Source organism: Arachis ipaensis, chromosome B09, assembly GCF_000816755.2.
Source record: "Arachis ipaensis cultivar K30076 chromosome B09, Araip1.1, whole genome shotgun sequence".
Lineage (NCBI taxonomy): Eukaryota > Viridiplantae > Streptophyta > Magnoliopsida > Fabales > Fabaceae > Arachis > Arachis ipaensis.
This window is the reverse complement of record NC_029793.2, coordinates 145,381,498-145,388,152: the sequence shown is the minus strand read 5'-3', so window position 1 is coordinate 145,388,152 and position 6,655 is coordinate 145,381,498. Positions and strand designations below refer to the sequence as shown.

The 6,655-nt window shown below is 37.9% G+C and overlaps 1 long non-coding RNA gene across 1 annotated transcript in view; it reads left to right on the top strand.

Annotated features, from left to right (window-relative positions):
* Nucleotides 1-6,655, top strand: part of LOC110266452 — a 10,894-nt gene that overhangs the window by 2,567 nt on the left and 1,672 nt on the right. The gene's annotated exons all lie outside the window — the stretch shown is intronic.

The following is a 6,655-nucleotide window of genomic DNA, read 5'->3' as shown; positions in this document are numbered from 1 at the left end:
TAGTATTTTGAATAATTTAGTTTTTATGTTAGTACATATATTAAAATGTGACTAAAAAATAAAAAGAAAAGAGTTGAAATAGTGTTTTATTTTAATGACTTAGATAACTTCTAAAATTAGTATACAGAGAGGGATACACTTCCTACTTTTTCTAGAGGCACCAGCTTCCGCCCAAAAATTTGCTTAGAGAGTTTGGTTTTTCGTGATCCAAAAAGATTACAATGGGCCATAAAATTGTAACAGTAAAGTGTTTATAAAGGTTAGGTCCAAAAATAAGTGCTATCATGACCAAAAACGGTTTTTACGAAAGTTAATTAATATAGAAGATATTAAAAAAACGTTGGACTTTCTTTTTTATACGAAGAAAATTATTTAGCACCTCCCCTGTTTTTTCTCTGCACAACATAACGTTTCAAACAGCCATCATCGCCCATGACCGGCAACAATAGGCTGGAAAGGGCCCCCAATGAGCACTCCCGACCACCACAGGAACATGAGAACCAAGCAAGGAACAGCAAAAAGATTAGAAAAGGGGAAGATGGGTTCTCAGGCACACAAGTGCTTGTCCTTCGTCATGAAGATTGGATAGAAGATAAAGTAGAGAATCAGAGAACGAGGTCCTATGCGAACATGGTTACTGGAGCTGGAGCAACATCCGATGAAGACCTATCAGAGACTGAAAATGAAGAATTGATGAGTGACCAGGAGAAAATACCTGAAACATCAGAACCAAGAAAAGATGTAAGGAAAAAAAAAAGAAGACATATCACTTGTGGATATGGGAGACGGTCTGTTCAATATTGTTATAAATGATAATGCTAAAAGAGAACTCTGAAAGCCATGGTGAAAATCCCTAATTGTTAAACTCATGGGGAGAAAGATTGGATATGCAGCAATGAAAAATGAGGCTATAAATGATGTGGGGCAGATTTGGTGGAGTGGATGTCATAGACATTGGCAATGACTTCTACCTGGTAAAGTTTTATGCTGAGGATGACTTCGATCATGCTCTCCTTGATGGTCCTTGAAAAATATATGATCACTACTTGGCTTTAAGATTCTGGGAGCCAAACTTTAACCTCATTCTTACCTCGATTGACAAAATCACAGCATGGGTTAGACTTCCAGGCCTTCCCATCGAACTCTACAATGAAAAGATTCTAAGGAAAATAGGTGACCTTATAGGCAGAACCTGTAAAGTGGATTACAACACCTCGCATCTCTGTCGAGAAAAATTCGCAAGGCTATGCGTGGAGGTGGACTTAGCTAAGCCACTGCTAGGAAGATATATGGTAAATGGAAAGGAATATCAAGTTGAGTATGAGGGCATTCACCAAATTTGCTTTACATATGGCAAAGTAGACCATGAATAGAAAAATTGCGATATTTGGAAGGAATTAAAAGAGGCAAAAGAGCAGCAACAAAAGGAGAAAGAAGAGAAGGAAAAACAAGCAGCAAAAAATATGAAAACAGCAGCAGTAATTCAAGAAGCAGCAGGGAAAAATGAACTAGAGAAAGCAAAAAGAAATAAAGCCACAATGAACCAGGAATCAGATAAGTACGGCCCATGGATGATAATCCAGAGGCAAAGAAGAGTGAGGAAGAAAATGAACAAAGAGGAAGTTGGTGCCAGCCACACCAAAGAGAAAGAAAGTAAGAAAAATAATAAGTCAAGATATAGTGTGCTAGAAATAGAAGAGCTAAATGAAAGTGGAATGGAGAATGAGGAGGAAAAAGAGTCAGAAAACAACAAAAAAGCAGCACAAGAGGAGAAAGAACAAAAGCAAAGAGACAAAGAAAAAGAGACAAAACAACCAAACAAGAATCAAATTGAAAAGAACAACACAACAAAAAACAAGAACAACCAGATAGAACTGACTCAAGCACAAAATCAGCAAATACAAGTAGGAAAAAATCAGAACAACACAAAGAAAGTGATTTACAAGGGAGAAAGCAGCAAGAATATCAAGGAAAACAACATAGTTAAATACAAGGAGAACTGGAAGGCAGCTAATGACGACACGCAAAATCAAAATTTTCAAACAACCAACAACAAAGAGCAAGAATACCATAAAGTGCAGGAGGAAGAACCACCAGACCTTAGAGAGCTAGAACAGAGATCTGATGTGCCTATGGAAATAGACATGCAAAAGGAGATAGAAGACCTGATAATTGGAGTGGAGTGTGAAACTCCCAGAATTAGTGAGAGAGAGAAAGACACAGCTGCGGATATGCAGCTAAACTAATTCCTTCCAAGGGTTTTAATGATTATAATGTCTTGGAATGTTAGAGGTGCGGCTAGTTGTGCTTTTAGACGCACCTTAAAATAATTCTTAAGACAATACAATTCTGACATTGTGATCCTCTTGGAAACAAAAACTAGCGGTAATAATGCTAGAAGAATTATTCAAGGTGCTGATTTCAACAATTTCATTATTGAGGAAGCTCAATGTTTTATAGGAAGAATTTGAATATGCTGGAAGGACAACAGTATCTCTATTACAACATTAGAATCTAACCAGCAATTCATACATACAAGAGTGCAGCATCACATCCAAGATCCCTGGTACCTCACAGCGGTTTATGCGAGTCCACAACCAAACAATGGAAGAGTGATTTGGCAGAATATTGAAAGAATAACAAGAAACATGGGAGAACCTTGGCTGTTAATAGGAGATTTTAACGAGATAAAAGATGGCACTGAGAAAAAAGGTGGCAGACCAATTGATCTTAGAATGTGCAGAAACTTTGCTAATTGGATCGATAGATGCGGATTAGTAGATCTAGAATTTATAGGATCCAGGTTTACCTAGAGAGGGCCACAATGGAAAGGATACGACAAAGTTTTCAATAGATTGGATAGGGCTCTATCTAATCCCTCGTGGAGAACCAAATTTCAAGAAGCGGTTGTCAAAGTCCTGCCTAGAACCAAATTTGACCACCATCCTCTTTTGTTAACGAAAAATGAAGGAACAGATTGCAGGAATGGCAGACCTTTCAGATTCGAAGCTATGTGGTCAATGCACTCGGATTTCAGGCCGTTTTTGAAAAAACATTGGAAAGAGGACAGCATGTTCATTCAAAATCTCAACAGTCTCGGAAAAGATCTAAGTAAATGGAACAAAGAGGTCTTCGGAAATATCTTCAAGACAAAGAGAAGACTTTTAAACAGAATCAATGGCATCCAAAAAAGTATTAGCTACGGGAAAAACCCTTTTCTGGATAATTTGGAAACAAACCTAAAAAGAGAACCAGAAGACATTCTTGACAAAGAAGAAGCTCTCTGGCTCCAAAAATCTAGAGAGCAGTGGATGGTTGAAGGGGATAGAAACACAAAGTTCTATCCCACTAAAGCCATTATAAGAAGAAGAAAGAACAAAATTCACAAGCTTAGAGATGCTAATGGAAATTGGATAGAGGAGGAACAAGAACTGAAAGATCACATCATCAATTCCTACTAAAGACTTTACCAAGAAGAGGTAATCATCACTCCGCTACGGTTAGATAATATAAACATGCCTAACTTGGACCCTTTGGTCTGCAGGAATATGGAGATGATACCAACAGATATGGAGATCAAAAAGGTCCTTTTTAGCATTGGTTCGCTCAAGGCTCCAGGAGAGGATGAATTTCCAGCCATTTTCTTTAAAAACAACTGGGAGGTTCTAAAGCGCAAAGTGTGTGACTACATCAAGGATTGCTGGCGGAATCCCACCCTTTTGAAGGACTCTAACTCCACCCTGATAGTTCTCATCCCAAAGCTCCAACACCCAGAATTCATCACACAATTTAGGCCAATAGTCTTATGCAACGTCGGGCTTAAAATTTTAACCAAAATCCTAGTGCAAAGGCCCAAACCTCACCTAAATGACAGAATTAGTCCACATCAATCAAGTTTCATACCAGGTAGAAAGATTCAAGATAACATCCTTATTGCAAAGGAGGTAATGCATTCTATGAAGAAAATGAAAGGGAAGAAGAACTACATGGCGATCAAAATCGATTTTGAAAAAGCATATGATACAATCAATTGGAATTTTATTCAAGAAAGGCTCCTAGAACTAAAGCTCCCTGAGAAAATCATCCACATCATTATGGAGGAGGTTAGATCAATCAGTTACAACATCCTATGAAATGGCAGCAAAACAGAAAATTTTAGTCCTAGCAGAAGAATTAGACAAGGGGACCTCATTTTTCCTTACCTATTTGTCATTTGCATGGATAAACTGTCACAGTACATAGAGTAAGAGGTGAATCATGGACATTGGATCCTTTTCACGGTGGAAAGAGAGAAAATAAAAATTTCTCATATAATGTTCGCAGAGGATCTGCTGTTGTTTGCTGATGCTTCAACACACCAAATGGAGGTAATAAACAGAGTAATGGAAAATTTTTGCAAAGCTACTGGTTTGAAGATCAATTCGACAAAATCATCAATAGTTTTCTCTAAAAACACTCCAGTGCAAATCAAGCAAAGCATCAAGGAAAAAATAGAATTCTAGGAGAATTAAGCTCTTGGAAGATACCTGGGGGCTATGATTAACAACAACAAAGTGGGAAAGAAAAATTACAAAGCAGTTCTAGAAATGGTGCAAGGAAAGCTAAAAGGGTGAAAATCAAAATGCCTATCACTAGCGAGCAGAATAACATTGGCACAATCAGCAATAAGCCCAAGTGTTAATTTTGAAATGCAACATGAGAGAGTACCAAGGAGTATCTGTAATGAAATAGAAAGAATACAGAGAGGCTTTATATGGGGAGATGAAGATCGGAGGAGAAAATGGCATGCTATCAACTGGAAAACTATGTGCACACCTAAACATGAGGGAGGATTGGGATTTAGGAGACTGAGTTTGATGAATGATGCTTTTTTAATGGAAATCATTTGGCAATTAAAGGAGAACCCTAACTCGCTTTGGGCAAAAGTGCTAATCCAAAAGTATTGCAATGGAGACAGCAACATAAACAATCCTACTGCTAGAAAAGTATATTCAAACCTGTGGAAGGAAATTTTGAAGATTTGGCCAACATTCCAGAAGCACACAATGAAATTCGTTGGAGATGGAACAACAACTAGATTCTGGACTGAGAGATGGGTGAACAACGAGGGCTCCCTTCTTAACATAGCAACTATGAACATAACAAACATAGAAAGCACTGTTAGTGAATGGATAAATAGAGATGGAAATTGGAACAGAGACAGTTTAAAAAATTACCTCCCAGAGGAAACAACAATGAAGATTTTGGCGCTTCCCCCCAAACAAGAAAAATGGCGCGGACAGAATTGGATGGATGCACTCGGATGATGGGGATTTCTCTGTCGCCAGCACGTACAAAGCATTAGCAAATTGGACCAAATCTACAACCACAATCTGGAGTAAAATCTGGAAGTGGCAAGGACCGCAGAAAGCAAAGATCTTTATTTGGAAAGCAAAGCATAACCGAATACTCACTAATCACAAAAAGGCAAGGATGTTTGTAAGTAGAGGAGATTGTCAGCTGTGTCAAAACCATCAAGAAGACCTTCTTCATGCTCTAAGGGACTGCCCCAAAGTCTCCAGTACTTGGGCGCAGCTCATTCGGCCAAGTGCATTACATATTTTCTTCCAAGCAAATAGAGAAGAATGGATGGATATGAACATACAACAACAATTAGGGCATGACCATAATCAGAATTGGATGGATATATTCATTATAGCATGCTGGAAGATGTGGAATTAGAGAAATAAGAAAATTCATGAGCCAAATTATAACAGGCCACAAAATACTCAACTTGAAGTGATGAAGAAAGTGGCGGAAGTCAAGGAAGCTTTTCAGAGAAGGGTGGAGAACCGAATCAACAAGAACAAAGAGATCCGGAACATAAGATGGATGCCACTATCGCAGGAGCGGATGACGCTTAACATCGATGGCACGGTGCAAGGGAGCAAGGAAAAAGCTGGGTGTGGCGGGCTCTTGAGGAATGGAAGAGGCAAATGGGTTGCTGGATTTTCCTTCAATATAGGGAGGTGCACGGCTTATATGGCGAAACTGTGGGGGAATCAAAAAGGGAATGGAACTAGCGTGGACTTTGGGGATAAGGAAAATTAAAGTGGAGTGTGACTCCAAGTCAGCAGTAAAGATTATAAGCAGCTCAAGAAATCTTACAAACCACCCAAATGCTTTGATTAGGGACATCAGTAAGTGGAAAAAGAGGAATTGGCAAATTAGTTTTGTGAATATTTATAGAGAAGACAATAGATGTGCAGACTGCCTGGCGCGCAAAAATTTGAATCTAGACCCAGGATTCTACTTTTGGGATACTCCTCCTAAAGAGGTGCTTAGATTATTAGTAGATAATGAACAAGGGGTATCTCTGTCTCGTTTAATTTCGATGTAATTTTTTTTTTGGGCTCTGGCCCGTCTTAATACCAAAAAAAAAAATTAGAAGATATTAAAAAAAAATCATACAAAAGATAATCCCTACATGTATGGGCGTTCTGTATTTATAAATTTGTTGGGTATGACCATGATGCTAAGATCATTGTCTTTTATATATATTTTTATGCTCTTCTATGAATAAAAAATAATGATATTTCTATAATAAATTTAATTATTCTATGATTGATTATTTAATTAATATATATATATATAACCATTTTAATAATTAATTTTG